Source organism: Lolium rigidum, chromosome 6 (genome assembly GCF_022539505.1).
Source record: "Lolium rigidum isolate FL_2022 chromosome 6, APGP_CSIRO_Lrig_0.1, whole genome shotgun sequence".
NCBI lineage: Eukaryota > Viridiplantae > Streptophyta > Magnoliopsida > Poales > Poaceae > Lolium > Lolium rigidum.
In genome coordinates, this window is record NC_061513.1 from 335,551,267 (window position 1) to 335,569,734 (window position 18,468).

Here is an 18,468-nt window from a genome sequence, read left to right on the forward strand (position 1 = left end):
GCTTGTGTGAATGGTCGTACTGTCAATGTTTGCTTACATTTTCTATGATAGTGTCAAAAAAACTATGTGTAGACCACCAAACAATGTGGTTTATGATCCATGGTCCATCTTAGACGCGCAAGGGCTTCTTCCCACTGCGCTGCAGAAAATAGCTGCAACCTACCAAACGTGTCATATATGTTTCTATAGCGCGATGCAAAATAAAGTTCAGGCACTTAGAAATATTTCCCTTGCTGCTAGTTCGTCTTAGAAATGGTTCAATATTTTGCATACATTAGTCTTAGGAGGTCGATGGACACCCATTATGCGACATACGGAGTAGATATGAAGGAACTCTTCAGGTTCATAATATGATAGAGGATATGATAGAGGAGTGAGTCAGTCAAAGCGAACTTACGGCTTTTCAACATCACGGCTGACGCTTGCCTCGAAGCAGCATCACGGATGACGCACGATGTTTCCCGTCCAGGCCTTGTTTACTTCTCTCGTATTTTTTTCCCAATAGGTATGGGGATGGGAGGGGATTTGGTGTTCACCCAATCCCCTCAAATACCCTTCCCAAAAAATACACTAGTATGATGTAGAGTTTTTAATTTAGGCAAAAAATGTGGGGATGAAAGGGGATGGGAGGGGATATCTCGGGATTATGTCGTTCAAAACCGGAGAAGTAAACGGACTAGTGGGGATTTTCCGGGATACGAAATAATCCCCTCCCATCCCCATAAATACCCTAGAAGTAAACAAGGCCCCAATGTGCCAAACACGAGCACTACAGATACGGTTCCTCCTGCTGTGAGATTAATCCTACAACCACCCAACTGAACACAATCCGAAACGATCTCAGCATTCACCATACACGCACACGTCCAGATCTTGCACCATGGCCGGCGGAGACGATCTGAAGCTGCTCGGCACATGGGCAAGCCCATTCGCCATCGGGGTGAAATTCGCGCTCGCTCTCAAGGGCCTGACCTACCAGTACGACGAGGAGGACCTTGCCGGCAAGAGCGAGCTCCTGCTTAGCTCCAACCCGGTGCACAAGAAGATACCCGTGCTCATCCACAACGGCATGTCGGTCTGCGAGTCCAACGTCAACGTGGAGTACGTCGACGAGGCGTTCGCCGGCCCGTCCATCCTCGCCGCCGACCCGTACGAACGAGCCATTGCTCGCTTCTGGACCGCCTATGTCGACGACAAGGTATGGCTTTCGCTCTGTATTTCACGTCTGCCACTAGTACACGTCTACAGCATCATTTCTGATGAATATGATGTGCGGGTGCGCAGCTCTTGGCATCGTGGGCCACGATGTTGTTCAGGGGGAAGACGGAGGAGGAGAAATCTGATGGGAAGAAGGCGTTGTTCGTGGCGTTGCAGACCCTGGAGGGGCCCTGGCGAAATGCTCTGACGGGAAGGCGTTCTTCGGCGGGGCAAGCGTCGGGCTCGTGGACCTGGCGCTGGGAAGCCAGCTCTCGTGGCTCAAGGCGGTGGAGGTGATCACCGGAGAGGAATTCTTTGGCGGCGACAAGACCCCGCTCCTTGCCGCGTGGATGGCGCGCTTCAGCCAGCTCGACGCTGCGAAGGTGGCGTTGCCGGACGTGGACAAGGTGATTGAGTTCGCCAAGATGAGGCAGGCCCGGATGGCTGCAGCTGCAGCTACGACGCCGAGCAACTAATCAAACCAACTGAAAAAGCCTGTTTACTGCAGAATAAAATAGATGGGTACATCTACATCTAGGTTCAGAAAGGGGAGTAATTGCACAAATCAACGAAACAAACGAATCCAGAACTCGATCTCCTTCTCACGGCAATTAAAGCCACATCTAGATGGGTACATCTACATCTAGGTTCAGAAAGGGGAGTAGTACAGATGGAGCAGTCTACCTGCGCGGTACATACCTTTCTGTTTGTTGACGCACACAGATGCTAACTTATCGATCGATTGCAGCATGAGGAGATTTGCAGCCTCTTTTGTCAAGCACATCTGAAACACACGGACCTTCCGCTCCGGTCCGGAACCTCGATTCCACCGTCTTGGACTGCAGCTCTTTCCATTCTCTTCTTTTCCCTTTCCAAGAATAATCCATGGCCACGCATACACAGGCGAAACAGCACAATTAGATCATAAACTCTAGGAACGTTTCTCTCCGGCCGTGGGAAGGAAGGACTACATCATCTACCTGCTGATCCGGCGAGGTCATCCGCCTAGACTCCGCCGAGCGGGCGATTCGGCCGGAGTGCCATGGCCTCTCCTCTCCTCTCCGAGCAAGAGTCAAAGTCTAAGTCATAGTCACACGCGCTAACCGCACGCGGACTCTAACCGTGGCTTTCTACTTATAGAGGCTAGGTAGACTCTCAATCTTCTACTCGGTTGTTATCTGCTTCTTGTTTGGAGCTCAGATGAATGGCCGAGATGCACGAGGCCACGGATCGTTGACATGGAAGTCGTAGCAATGATCCATGCGAGCTACTCATAAATCTCTCAAATTATGAACTCTTGTTGTTTTCCGCTCCTTTCTTGGAAACCAGAACAAATTATTGGCGCAGCTAGCCCTAGAAATTCCTAACTTAACGACTACCTAGCTTCTTGGATAGTATTCTGTCTAAACCAATGATTGCACTAGTTTTGGGAGGAAATTAAAATAAGGTGTAGATTTCGAGGAGGCTCCTCGTCCTCTACTAGTGTACTGAAATTAACTCAATGCCGTCCTCTACTAGTGTACTGAAATTAACTCAATGCCAACTGCAAACAACCCTAAAAGACCTAGCAAGTTGTCATCCTTTAGTTTTTTGTAGCTGCTACCAAGTTGTATGACATGATTTGCTTAACACCAGTTAGTCTGCCCAATAATTTTCGTCTTCTTCCTTCCTTCTAAAATTGGTATTTTTCTATCATCAACCAAGTGGTAATCAGTATACAAAATTTGCCAGATATATATGGTGCCACTGCAGAACTTTACAATAACATTATAATCTTTGCTTATGTACATTTACAAACAAAGGGAAATTTGTATCAATTATCTGACACAGGACATACTGATTTTTGTAATATCTCGGAGATCAAAATGAGATGGTTCAAATTCAAATTTCAAATACTGCTTTTATACATAAAAAAAGATACACAATAGTATACCCTGATGGTCGTAGTCGAACATGTAAATAAGTACAGCAACAAGAAAGAAAAGAATATCACGATCGTAACACAATCAGAACTGATCAGCTCCTACCAAAAATATGAGCGAAGCTCCCATCTCATCACTACGTTTACAGAGATTATCAAGCTGGTTACATGACTCAAAGCTACACCCAAGCTTCACGGCTTAACTACTTTTCCTGTGATAACAAGAGGATCTGCATGCACAATAACCAGCAAGAGTGTTCAAGCTGCTGCTTCTCCCTTGGTTGGAACCAAGGGCCACCGATTCCTCAAGATGCCGCTCCTCCTCCAATTGTTGGAACCAGACAACCATCGCAGCATATATACACAAGCCCTGAAATCAGTAGTATGATGTAGCAGTTCATCATTGTTAATTTAATGAAAAGGGTGCTAGGTGCTAACAACCATAATGTTGTATATTCACATGCTGGAGTAGAAATTGGACTCTGACCCGGAGATCGACTCAAGAGTTTAGGAATAATATTAGGATTAATAGTGAAACATCAGATTCACCATGCAACAACATACAGATGGTCCTATGATAAAGAGAGAAACAAGGGGTCATTAGCTAGAGTAGAAGTACAGCCAATCACAGAGAACTTAAGAGGTGAACCAGTAGCTCACCGGAGAGCATGTAGCGGAGGCAGAGCATCACCGCCGCCACGCACCGAGAAGGTAGTCGGAGCCGGGGGCACCCAAGCCTACAACCGCATGCAGGGCGGCCTCGGTAGCCCAGGAGCGGACGCATCTGCATAGCTGGCCGGAGGGCCTGAAAGTATACAAGTATTAGCACTGACTATGTATTAGCAGCAAACAGGGTAGTTGCACTCTTTATGGGAATTTCATCATCAGGGTTAATGGATAATAAATTCTTCACGTGTAAAAATATAGCAAAAGATATACAAGCACAATTCAGTTGCTCATATGAAATATTACCGGAGTTATACATTTGATAACAAAGAAACTAAATAACCACCAAAAGTTATACTCACGTACATGATTCGTCTATATTACAACTACAAGCAAGACAAGCACATCTTGTAAAAGGTTTGAAAACAAGCATCGAGCGTTACAACATTACATATCCTTCGTCTGTCGAATAAAAGGGATGCAATATTGCCACATGATAGCCAGTATAGCATGCAAATTTTAATGGTAGTATTCTCATCATCTCATGTGAGCACGTAAATACACAATCACCACATTTTGCAGAGAATATGCTACCCAGTTTCGAATAGAAGTTGCTACACAACTACAAAATAGTCCGTTCTGATCTGACTATGCACTCCGAGTCATACACATATTAAATGAAACTACTCTTTACATAGGGTTAACAACCCCAGAATGCACCTGGTTCCTGCCTTACCTACAGAATCACATGGATTCCGATCAGGCAAAAAACTAATGATCCTGGTCAATTTTGTGAATGTCTACTGAAAATGATCACTCTCGAGCATCAAGGAAACATGGCAAGAACTGATAGGGGTTAAAATTGACGAAATATAAAAACATAAACATTATAACCTTACGCCCAAATGAAAAGCCCATGACAGAAATGCATACGATAGTTCTCAAAAGCAGAAGATAGCCTTACCAATATCAATCCAATAATGTTTGTCTCCCTTCGAGAATAAAAACACCTCTCCCAATGACCTCTTGCATTAGTTTACTATGCAAAGCAGAACCCAAATGATTGGACTATGTGCTAAATAGGATGTAAATTCATCTCAACAAAAACGAGATGCATAATTGCAGCCAATCTTTAATTGAATTATTGATCAGACCACATAGTCCAATGCCTGTCGAGCTTCGCGTTTATATCAACCAAAAATGTTTCACAAAACGGTGTCATAGCATATTTAGCTTTCTTTTCACTAAGCACAAGAGCTCCAACTATTATATTAGTTTCATCAAGAGCTTTCTTTTTCCTATTCCCTTCTACATATTTCAAAATCTTTTGTATTGACTAGTAGATTTCAGTACCTAAGGGTTGGAGGTTTCCTATGGCGATATCTGTCTGTGATTATACTTTCCACCATTATCTAAAAGCACGCAACGGTGTAGCAACAATAACAATACTCATTTCAAGCATATCCATCTAGAGGTAGTCACAAGATATGGTGAGATAACAATTAACCTTCTAGTTTTCTTTCGGATGATTGCACTGAGCTTACTATTAACATTAGTGTATTCCGGAACTAAAACCTGGAAAATTAAGGGCATATTTAGTATTTTCTAAATTCAGCATGTCACCGTCATCTACTCATCTATTACAAGAACGAACATGGGAGGTCTATCAAACTCAAGGCTGGTCCTATCTACGATCATACTAGTATTACTCATAAGGAGTGAAAATAAACCCCAAGCAGATATTTTCATGGTGCTTTATTACAAAATACTACAAGTTTTGCTTTTCTCTAGTCACAAAAAAATTACGGTAATTTCCACCCATAGCATTAAGCCACAACTAAAGGCTATAAAAGGAGCCACAGATTCAATGAGCATGAAACTAGCTGCGCAAATAGCTAGCTACAAAATACATGAAAATTAAGATAAAATAACAAAGTAAGCTACATCCAATATACAGTAAACTAAGAAGAGCAATATCAACAGCTAACCAACACTGTCCAAAATACAGTACTAGCCACCGAGCCTAGCTAATGAGTGGCAATCCGACACTCAGCTGAAAAAGTAGTGAAGCAAAGCCAAAAAAAAGAACACTTTTTTGTTTGGTTGTTCCAGAACATACATGTATCTTCAACAGCTGGCATTTACACCCGGAATGGAGAACAGGAAAGGCCTTGGGTGTATCTTCAAAAAAGTAGTTACCTGCACGTCGTCGTCGCCATCTTGGTCGGTGCGAACGAGGCACACCTTGCTACCCCTGGCGTCAAGGCAGGAGTTGTCATCGTAAAGGCGGAGGCCAGCAGGTAGGGGACGTGGCTGTGGCTGGGAGAACGTTGGAGTTGCAGGTCAGAAAAGACAGCAGCTTTTGCTTCGCATGGATGCCCACAGCAGCATCCCAGCAGGTGACCTCTAGTTCTTCCTCTGCGGCTCCCTACCGCCATTTCTGCATCGCCGGGGTCACCTGCCATTGCTGAGACCCACCGTCACTCCGGACACAACCGTTGCTGAGACCACGCCCGGAGCTACGAGGAGCACAACTTGGTCCCCATCATGGACTGATCTCTCCTCCCCGGTGAAAGACGTGACAACAAATTCGGTCAGTACACAACCGTCTAGACAAAAGGAACAGGGTATGATGATTAACTCTCAACAACAGCAACATAGATAGCATCATCTAGTAACAACCCAATGCCAAAGGAATGTACACAAAGATAGTTCATGATTTATAGAAAATTGCAAGCTTCTAATGTTATGTAATTTATAACACACGTCGGTCCATGCTTATGGTTGCAATCGTATTTACAGCAGCAATAACCAGAGGTGTGGGCCACTGCGTTTACCACTTTCTAAAATGTACACTTGATAAATAGGCAAATCAAGAGCATGAGAAGGGGGAGAGAGACGAGTACCACTTGCTGCAAGCTATAGTTATGGCCATGGCTCCCACTGAGTCCGAAAAAGTAGACAAAGTAGAAAGCAAGGGCAGGAGCCTCTTTGTTCATCTTCTGCTCTTTCGACTTCCCTATGGCAAAGCATGTGAGGGTGCCTCCCTTGTTGTTGCTGAATTTGCAAATTGTGCACAATATGTCTCAGATCAATCACAAGATAATAAAGCAAGTCATTTACAAATTGAAAACCAGTGACATTTACGGATTCTCTTTAAGAAAGAAAAATGGTACTCCCTCCGATCCGGAAAAAACAGTCGGAAGCATCTATTATGCAAAAAGAACCTCAGGTTTTCATTTCCCGAATCAAGTCAGTCCACAAGTCACGCGTTGACGCTCACGGGATTTGTCTGGATTCACTTCTCTCCCCACGCACAGCAGAGCTAAGACGCCGGCGACATGCTTCCCCGGCCAACCATGCCCCCGCCGCTCGCCGTCGCATCTTCGGCACGGTCCCAACAGCCGAATCCCACACTGTCGCAGCAACATCGCGCCCCGAATCGTGCCGCCGTGCGCGAATCCTAGCACCGCCTCACCTGCCGCCCGGCGTCGAAGACGACCACGCTCAGCTCCCCTCGGTCCTCCTTCTCTCCTCCGCGCGCCCGCCCCAGTCATCTCCCCGCAACGCCACCCTCCACTGCCACCACGGATGAGGATGCGCGGCATCATCCAACGGAGGCGTGGCCGCGGCTCTCCGCGATTGTGGCCGCCTAGTCGGCGCAGGGATGCCAATGGAGGACAGACTGGTGGTCGCCTCTCCGAGCTGAAGCCACCACCGTCGAAGTGGCCAGACGCGCCGGATCTGAGGCCGCGAGGCCGGACGCGAAGTAGCGGAGAGGACAGGCCACCGTCGCGTTGTGCTTATTTTTGTGAAACTATGAGGGCTTAATTGTAAAACGTAATTAGTACTAGGTATCCGACACTTATTTCGGATCGGAGGGAGTACTAGTTAAATAATAAATGAACACTTAATTAGCAAGTCTTAGAAAATTTCAGGATGGTCAACCAACAAACACTGATATTTAGAAAAGACTCAAACATAAGTACATAACATCCATAAGTCTAACACACTAACGCTGGGCACTTGGAACATACACAATTCAACGTGTAACAAGTCTATCGTTTCGCAATAAAAATAGCTAGAAATTGTATGTACAGGAAATTGGCTAGACATATCATTCAATCATGACCCATCAAGCAGAAAAATTGAACATATCATGCATATCATTATGTTACTACTTGGACCAAAACAGAGATCGATGAGTCCTAGAAATCACACTAGATGAGAGCACCTGTCGGTGTCATCACCAACTACTATCAACAACTCTTCTTATCAGACTGATAGCAAAGTGACAAAACGAAACCTCCAAATTGAATAAAAGCCATTTTAAATAAATCAAGCATCATGTTTTTGTAACACCCAACCGGAGCACTATTGAGAGCTTATCATGCTCAGTGAATAGGAACTGGAACCTCCACCCTATTGTTCTTGGCCTAAGTCCAAAACACACACATGTAGCTAAAAAATCGAGAAAGAAACAAGAGAATTATTAAGAGAGGCCAGAGAATTAAACTACCTAGCTACAGAATGATGCTTTGGAAAAAAAAAAGAGCCAACCACACCTGGACATCGCTAGATCGACATGCTCCAAGCCAAAAGAACAACAACAGGCAGCAGTCGACCATACAGTTTGCAGCACAACCACTTAAACAGGAACGCGCATAATACGCAGCTCCCAGGTCGTTTGAACTATCCGAAGCAAAATTTGAACTATTCCTAATGCAGCTCAAGGATGTCCAACATTTTAGATCTGAGCAAATAGGAGCACACAATGATTTCAGCTCGGAGTTGCCGTAGTAGTTTATCTGAGGTGTGGAACTTTCCGGAATCCTATCAGCAAGCATTTCATGTCAGTAACAAGGAGTCACTCAAGTATGTGAAACAAAGATAGAAAAAAACATAAAAAAAGATTGCATAGGTATGAGTTTCAGAAAAATCTTGCAAGTAGTTAAGCAGCTCATAAAGTTGACAATATCCACACTGAATTAATTCCTAAATACAAAAAGATGATGAAATTGTGCAGCTGAAGGTACAAACAACATATCACAATCTTAAGAAACAGCAACGTTGTAAGAAAACTTTGCCCAAATGAAAATAAGCAGAAATACAGAAAAAATATGTTTCTCCTTATGCCAAATTTTATGACCAAGCATTGGACTTGGACAGGCACTTAGATTCACTAAACAATAGCATTCACTAAATATAGAAGTATCTTAATTACCAGTCAGCTAAGTTGATGTTCATTCAAGGTCCCTCGATTTGCAGCATTGCCCTTGATTGGGATAAGACCCATCTCAGCAGCGAGAATGCCATTTCACCCCTGCAAGAAATCAAAATGTTCGTTATGACTACATAATGGCAGTTCATCACGTGTGAACGAAATACATTAAGTCTATAGTATTTTACATGTTCATAACAATTGACCAGCCACTACAAGCCCTTTAACTTATATTCTTTTAATACACCTTTAAACAACTTCTACGTCTGCACAGATGACTGCTCAGGCATTGTTGACCTGAAAACATAGTAATAATACTCCTTATGTTATATCATACTTGTTTGCAATGAGAAAAACAAATTTTCAAGAGAACTTGCAGGTGTAGGAAGACGAATCTTGCTACACCCCATAACAGCTGAATCGTCGTTTGGAATAACAGATTGGCAAAGCCTCACAATTTCACTATCAAATGCTTTTGTCGTCCTTTTTTGTTGGGACACAGCATGCTGAGAAACTGATGTGCTGGTTCACCAGCCCTATTTTGCATAAAGTGACTATAGAGATCAGTTTGAGATATTAGAAAGTTGAGCCTCTCCTTCTATCTTTTTTGCTTCGCATACGCATAGTTCCTCTTCTCTCTTCAAAGCTTCAGATACATCTCCTTGCTCCACTTTCCTCAGTTTATATTTATACTATGAAACATGGATAAAGAATGAGTGTTTATAATCATTTAATAATGGATTTGAGATATTAGTGCTTATATAGAGTGTAATGACCCAAGGGTTGTAGGAATCAGCTTTAGTATAATCAACTCAATAGAATGAGAATGTGGAATAGATATATCATTCCTAATAAAAGGACAAACTTATAACTTGATAATTGCATTTAAAACATTTGCAAGCTGTTGAGACAAAGTACCTGCTCCTTGTCTACTCGTTGCTAAAATATCAACATATCCCTAGCAAGCTTCCTTGTACCTATAGAAGAACTTCTCATCAGTTTAATTAAGTGACCGATTTGCTTTGAGCTTCAAGTGGATGTTAAACAGAAATTGACTAAAGCTTTAGAATAAATGTGGCTCAGCAAGAACGTAAACTAGACAAATGCAACACCTCGGTTCACAATTCTCAGAGAAGAATTTAGGCATTTAGCATACATTTGCCGTTTCTTCAGCAAAGCAACAAAATTTCTATGATGGTTAGGAATATTTCTGTCAATAATTTGCCAGCATTCCAAAAAATTTGGCAAGTCTTCTTTCGCAATTTCAGAACATTCATTTTTTAACTATTTGCTTCTTTGGCACGCTACGTTGGAAAATCTGCATGGACATCGTATAATTGCTAAACAATTTACATTAATAATGAGTTTCGCTCACAACTTAAGAATATATAGCACAAAATGATCAATTGGTCTAGCAGTGGTAATAATACGATGAAAACATGCATGCCAATATGTATGTACTACTTGAACCAAACCAGAGATTGTTGAGTCTTAAACAGCACACAAGATGCGCTACGACGGCACCTCTCCAACACCATTACCAAATCCTAGCAACAACTCTCTTTTATCATATGATAGCAAAATTATAACCGGCAACTGGCACACATTTCACGAAACAACATTTACTAAATGGCACAAAGCACACATAAGGCTGTGGTACAAAGCTCACAACCCAAGGAACCATGCAGAACACCACTTCATAGCATGGCAACAACCGTTTCAAGCACGACCAAAGAGAAAAGTTCAACCTTTGGGTGCTGGTGTCAACGAGCAGCGGCGGACAGGAGCATCGAGATTGCCGTGGTGGGCCTTGAGGCCGAGAAGCAGTGGTTCATCGATGATTGGCTCCGGGGCCTTGAACATGTCTCCTTTCCGGACCAGGGTCATACTCTGATATTGGGGATAGCTGCCCCATGTCTCCCTGTTATTATTTTGCATAGAAAACAATGCCAGTGTTGATAAACCAGCTTAAATAGAATGAAAAATACTTCATTTCTTACATTTTTAATTTAAATCAAGCTACTTGATTTATGTCAGTTTTCCATTAAGCATAATGAACTGAACCAAACTGAGTAACATGATACGGCAATTTACTCATTCATCGAGTAAAGATGTCAGAGTAAATAGCACCAGATTGAGACGATAAATAGCAACAGAAAATTTAAGACTCGGAGACTTAACTAAAAAGATGACCTGCTCACTAAAATGTGCATCAGTTGGAACAGCATGCTTATGAATCTAAAGAAAATTATGCTTCGGATGGTGATCCCCCGGGGTTTATTTTACCACTTATTATCCATGATGTAACCCTTTTATCTTTGAAATAAAGTGTCTAAAGGCTTTCCCTTCTTAAAAAAAGTGCATGGATTTCAATTGTTGGGCTAGTAATTCATGTTCCCTTATGCATATGTGCATTATCGAATGAAAAGTATCAGGTTGAAAACCTTACAGTTAGTACAATTTTTTTTATTAAAAACAACTAAAGGATTCTTTGGATGAGTGTTGAAAGTTTCAGATACTCAAAAACAACAATAGCTTGGGTAAACAGACTAGCCACGTTATAATATGGACAGCCTATCTGCATAAAAAATTGAAAATCCTAGATAATTGAAAATATAAAGTGAAGTAGTTTGTACTTCATATACCATCAGAGGGTTGCTGAAAGTATTCGTCACCACAATGTGCAGAAACCAAGTGCAGAGTGAGCACTCATTCAGTACTGGAATATAGACGGTGCAGTGCCGATTCATGTCATACAACATGCAAGTAGTCTGAAAAGATCAATTCTCCAAATGAACATGTGTGTTTTGCGGCCAAATTATCCAAATTATAATCCTACAATGGCCACCGGACAAGAAGGGAAAAATCATGTGACAATTTGGTAGAACTTGTACTTTCAGAACTTCAGAAGGATATATGCTATGCCAGTGTTGCAACATGAGTACATACATGTTCTGATTTGGATATGCAATGCAAATAGAAAATTTTGGACCCCCGCACATGCATCCACCCGAGTATGCATGGCACATACATTCATAGCGATAAATCACCAACAAAAAATAAAACAATTGAAATAAGCATTTGCCGCAGCACAATGGACAAGTTACTCACGTTGTGCCCGTCTAATATCTGAGGCACCAGATTGCTGCTATTCCGTGTCCATGGGCATGTCGGCACTCTCAGACACCAAATCGACAGCGTAATCGTATCATGGAGCAGCTGCTTACGACGGGAGACAAGATGTTGTTGGCAGTACAATAGCAGCATTGTCGGAGCCAAAATGGCCGGGTCACGCTGAAATAAACATCCAACGAGCAGGAAATACATGGATGCAAGCCGCAGCACCTGGACGGTCGGCGAGGAAGTAGGTAGGCCTGATAATATACAAGTGAATAGTGAGATGACTTGGTCCGATCCATAGAATAAAGAAAAAGATACATGAGCTCCAAAAAGAGATCATACATCTTTAAGATCAAAGAACACTTGTATTTTCTGTTATAAGATATAAGGCTTATCGTAATAGCATTATACGTATCAGTCCATGGAGTTTTTTTGAACTAGAATAGCAAGAAACGTAACGCAAAATTATGAGGATCTGAAACCCCAGCGACTTGTATAAGAGTGTTCTGATACAACATACATTAGCAAGTAGTTAAGAAAACAATGAATAGTTAATTAAGGTAATAAAACATGCATGGTACATTAGAACTGCTACAGTAAAACAAAACATTCCACCAATTTATAGATGGAACCAGATCCATTATATATGTAACATAGTTATCATTTGTCAGCAGCAAATACATACAAAAGAGTTAAAGCATGTATTAGTATGACTACAATTATCATTGTTAGCTTTGGGCAGTAGGATTAGGGATCTGATTACAATGACCAACCATATTAGCTACTTCAAAATATACTTGTGTTGAGTAAAATGTGCTGCCTTTAATGAAAATATTATGCCATGCATCAACAATATAGCATCTTTGATGCAAGTAATATACCATCAACAATTATTCTGTAATGTTTCTTAGTATAAGAGCCTATTCAAGAAATGACAACGGTTCTTACTAAAAGAATTCATGCAAGAAACGAAAAAACGCTTCTTTCTACAAGAGTCCATGCAAGAAATAAAAACGATCATGCCTGGCTGTAGAACCTAGTAATGTGCCCTAATGATGAATCAGGAGCCACGGATTGATACCAAATCATCTTCTTTGGCGAATGTTCAGATTCATTTACAAACAAATATTCACTTGTCATAGTGCTGAACAGTCATGGACAAAATAAAGAAAATTTATCTAAAGCTGAATCCTATTTGCATGATAATAAAATAAATAATTGAACACCTATGACCGTGATAAGAAAATGCAGCATGGGTGTGCTACTAGGCTTACATGCACAAGCATGAAACTGAAATCAAAATAAAGTTCTCTGAGAACTCAAATCAAACTCCCTATTTCTCCCAACTTGAAATTATAATTAAATCACACACAACCCTCAACTTGAAATTAACAACTCCAAGTTTCAGAAAAAGAATAATTGGCAGTAGCAGTAACAATTTCCCATGTAGCTACCTATTAGGGACGCATACTTACTGGACTTTATCCATGAAGAAGAAGGCTAAAGAGAGATGTGCATCCAAATAGAATGCGGGATGTACTGGAGGCCTGCTGCTGACAAGCATAGCAAAACCAATCAAAGTCCACCGCCTTGTACACTAGTGAGACAACAAAGGGTAGAACAACACAAATGTGCAGCTAATTTTTTTGGTTATGTACAAGTAAACAGAGTAAGAAAATGGAGCACGTCCATATCTGGAAAATATGCAAGTGTGGAGCAGCCTACCACAACACGAGTTTTCGATTCAGCAAATGGATTTTCATCTACTCCATGCGTGCATGATCAATGTGCTGCCTATGCAAAAAGGAGACACTTTTGAGGGAAAATAGATACAGGAGGGACGACGGAGCTCACCGGGCAGCAGGTGGCTGACGAGGTGGCCGGTGGCAGGAGCTTGGGGACGTCGCCGCCGGCAGGAGCTTGGGGACGTCGCGGCGGCAGGAGGTTGGGGACGTCGCTGCTGGCAGCAACTTGGGGCGGTGGTCGCAGAAGCTCCAGGGAGGCGACCACAATCTCTTCACCCGCCGCCAATCCCCCGCCCCGGCGATATCCTCCCACCGGCCGTGGAATCAGTTAGAAGGAGGGGCTGGTGTAGGGGCCGGCGTAGGTCCCTGAACGCGCCACCTGGGTCTTGACCGCCCGCACCAGGACCATGCGTGGAGGAGATCCCCTGACCTTGGTCGCTCGCCCAATGCGCTGGGATCGCTCGCCGTGACCATGGCGGCCCGCCGACGGTGGATCTTCTCGCGCGTGCGTCCCCCATGTGCGGGGTGCTCCCCGGTCGCCAGGAGGAGAGGATGCAGAGAAGGGGTACAGGGCGGCGTCCCTGCCGGCGGCGGGCTGGATCGCGAGAGGGGAACAACACGGGGTGGGCGGGCTGGTACTCGGCGTCGGCGTTGGGTGGTGTGTTTTGGGGATGGAGCGAGGAGAGAGGTGGGAAGTGCAAATGCGTGCGTTGGGAAAGTGCAAGTGCGTGAATTAATGCGAATTTTGGTCTTCCAAAGTTTGTCTCCCGAGTTGTCATCTATTTGCGAAAGAAGTCTAGATAACCCCGTAAGTATTGGGTCCGGGACACTAAACCTCCTTAAGTTTGAATTGGGGCACTTAACCCCCCTAAGTATCAAATACCATGCAAATTACCCCCTCCTACCGTTAATGGTGGTTTTGGTAGCTGTTTTGGCCCACGGACAAGTGGTTTTAGCCACGTGCGCAGCTATTCCAGCGTTGCTTGATCTCTGAAAGCTAGCCGTGTGGCCGCTGGCGCTTCCTGCTCTGCTTACGCGCCGTCCACCATCTCCTCCATCTTGGGAGTGAGGTACGCCAAGGAGCCTTGCCCGTGGACGAGGACGCCGAGGCGCGCTGCTGCGCATGTGTTCTGACTTCTGGTACTCCCACCGGTCACCTTGAGTGTTCCTGTTCGACCAGCGTATGCGCGTCTAGGCCGGTCGACTGCGGTCTGTCATCTGTGGCCGCGTTCGTGTTCGTGTCCGTGGCGGGTGTGCCTAGCATGTGTGCGTGCGCGGGAGTGTGTCCTTGCGTTGGCGTCTGCCATGTAGAGCTAGGTCGTAGGCAAGAGTAGCAGGATAACCACGTCAATCTGTTGGACGCCAGCCACGTCGTACGCGCGGCCTGGGCGAGCGGATCGTCACCGAGAAAATTGTACTGTCTTCTTCTTTCTTCTACCTCCGTCCGTACACCGAGAGAGTGAGCAAGAAGAGGGGCTACATGTTGCAGCCCCAACATTGAGCGCCTCACACATAGGTCGCCATCACGCCATACCGTTCTACGGCTTTGAGCCAGGAGTCGAGTATCCGCTAGGCGTCGACATGGATTCCGCCGTCAGCAGCTACTCGCGCGGCTGCGATGTCCTCATTGGCTGCGACACGGACGCGCTCTTGCTCGACCTCTACAGACGGCGGAGCGCCATGCCATTGGTTAGCTCATATCGCCTCTGGATAACGGCGGCTGGTGCGGCGGCGTGGGCCGCCTGCCCTATCACGGCGTCGCCGTAGGCGCATGTCACCTTGACAAGGCGGGTGACTGACTTCCCAGGGCAGGTTGTCGGCACGTAGACGAGCACCAGGAAGCGGCCTGCTTGAACATAGGCGGAACAAGGTTTTGACCGACGCCCTTTGGCTTGAACGATCTGCCCATCGGAGATGAGGATCACGCTCGCGACCACGAATTTTGTGCCAGCGGCCGTCAAGCACCTGGGGCTCACACCGAGGCCCTCAACGATGTTGTTGCCACCCAATCCAGCGAAAGTGTACCCCACGGTTAGCTTCGCCGTGGCCTTGCCAGAATCCGTCACGCAAGAGCCAAGAGGGGTGAGTCGGGTGGCGTGCCCGGAGAAGGACACCATGGACAGGCGGTCCTTGGGGCCGAGCGGGTCGATGACGATGCATATGGCCTGCTTCAGCAGCTCGAGCAACTCAATCTGCTGGCCTCGCATACATGCCGCCGGTGACGTTGAGCACAGTGACGAGATAGCTTGATCTGGGTTTGTCACGCTGGAATAGCTGCACACGTGGCTAAAACCACTTGTCCACATAGACCAAAACAACTATCAAAACAGCCATAGCGGCCAGAGGGGGTAATTTACCTGGTATTTGATACTTAGGGGGGTTAAATGTCCCAATACAAACTTGAGGGGGGTTAGTGTCCCAAACCCAATACTTAGGGGGGTTATATAGACTTCTTTCTCTATTTGCCTCAAACTCAAAATTGTGAGGCGCCTAAACCACCACGGGCTATGCGAGAGCAAGTCGTGGACAGTGGATGCGTAGGTGATACGTGACGGCTTCACCTACTAAAAATTGCTATACTTGCATGTAGCTGAAAAATCACCTCGCTCTTGGGCGACCCAGGCGTCTCTCCTTGTCCCCTTCTCCCTTGTCATTGCCCGAGGAGCCCGCCGGTATTCACGGCTACCAAGGACTGTGGCGGCGAGGATCTCATTGCTCCCGCTCATTGGGAAGACCTATGGTACTGGATGCAGTGGCCTCAGATGGTAAGTGTGGCGTCGCCGGCCGGTGGCAGGGCGCTCGCCGGTGATGCGGGTTGTCCTCCTCACGGGTGAAAACCCAAATCCCTCGGATTGGAAGACGACGGTGTGCTGTTGTTTCCTCCTTGGAGGTGTCGCTTTGGGACAGGGGTGGTGGTGGTGGTGGAGCAGTGCGGTGAATGAGGGGATGCTGGTGGCGGCATTTCTATTTAGGCAATGTCGTGTCGTGTTTTTGGTCGGTGTCCTTGGCTTGTCTTGCCCTAGTGTGGTATGTGTCTAGCGGGTGGTGCGTCACCCTCGATCCTATGCGAGATGTGATAGGAATTCCCTCTTAGGAGGCATGGTTGTGTTGGCTGGCGTGAGGCAGAGAGCTGGGCTTGCCTTTCATGGTGGTTGGATTGTTGTCGTCCTCCCATGTCTTCTTTCAACGATCTCTGTCTAATGCTTGTGTCTTGATGAGTGGTCAGTCCGACGGTTGGCGATGATGTCTGCGGGTTTCTCTTGATGGTGACATGGTGTGTTCGTGTTTGGTTCCTGCCCAAGGTAATCTGTCACATGTGTCTTTCATGCTCTTTGAGGAGAGTAAGGAGCTACTCTGCCTCGCGATGGTGCGGCACCCTTCAATCCAAGGTGAGAAGGTAGGGGCCTTCATCGGAGGTGAAGGTGGATGACTCTACATCTATGTCGAGCCAGATGTTGACGAAGGCTAGATCACTCTCCAATGACGCACCTTCTAGATCTGTCTTCTCCAATGCTCTAAGCGTTCGGATGGACGAGGGCCTCGACCATTAAGATGTGTTTCTTGTAATCTTATTTCTTTATGTGTGTGTTGCATGTAAGATGACCTTTCAACATTCTGTATCTGCCGATTCCTTATTAAGTTAGCGCGAAGCTAAGGCCTCATGTTTAAATACTTGGAAGTAGCAAGATCCTCAATCTCGTTACTAATACGAGCCACTAGATGTGATCGATGCACACATACATTATTGTTCAACTGCATATACTTCGGAGCCTGACGAGACGGCACACAACGTCGTCGACGACATCAGTGTCATTTCCTCTACATACTTTGCATCTCTCAAAAGATCGTCATCGTAAAACCAAATCCGTACATCGTCAGACGCGACACCCAAGGCCGCTGGAGCTCCCTGAGCATGTTGGTCGCGTGAGTGGGATTTACGGCCGGGACACCTCTTGGGCTAGCTAGACGGCCGCACCAATGCACATATCGTACTAGTTACCTCTTCGCAACATCACCGGCCTTGATTGAGCAAATTATATATTGGGCTTATATATGGTCATGCATGTTGGGGCGTTTGTTTTTTTTCCTATCTTTGTTTCTTCTCACGTTGCAATATCTTGTACATCGACTTGGCTCCCTGGTGCCTGTTATATACAGGGTCGCGTAGCCAACCATGCTATGCTAACTCTTCTAGCACTAGCAATGGCCTAGCAACGGCTCACGTTTGGAGATAAGTCAAACTTAACCAATATGCGGACATGCAAGTTAACCAAAGTATGGCTCCAACTAGTTAGTAGGAAACTAACTCAACTAGCTAGTCTAGTGGGACCATTGGCGGAGCCAGGATTTGAACTGAGCCGGGTCGAACAAATAAGCACTAAATTTTTTTGGGGCAAAAAATCACATGTAATCAACAAAAAATGGTCCAAACTGATGCATTTATCATATTTCACCGAGAAGAAGTACAAACTGACTAAAAAACAAGAACTATATACTAAACGATTACGACCTCTCGACAAATATGCCCATCGCATTTTATCTCTAATTTCAGGGGTACCATATGACTCAATTGGTCTCCGAATTCCGGGATTGGGAAC

General features: G+C 45.1%; 1 pseudogene; it reads left to right on the forward strand.

Annotated features, from left to right (window-relative positions):
* Nucleotides 1-880: 880 nt before the first annotated feature.
* On the forward strand, nt 881-1,709 carry LOC124659170 (annotated as a pseudogene).
* Nucleotides 1,710-18,468: the final 16,759 nt, after the last annotated feature.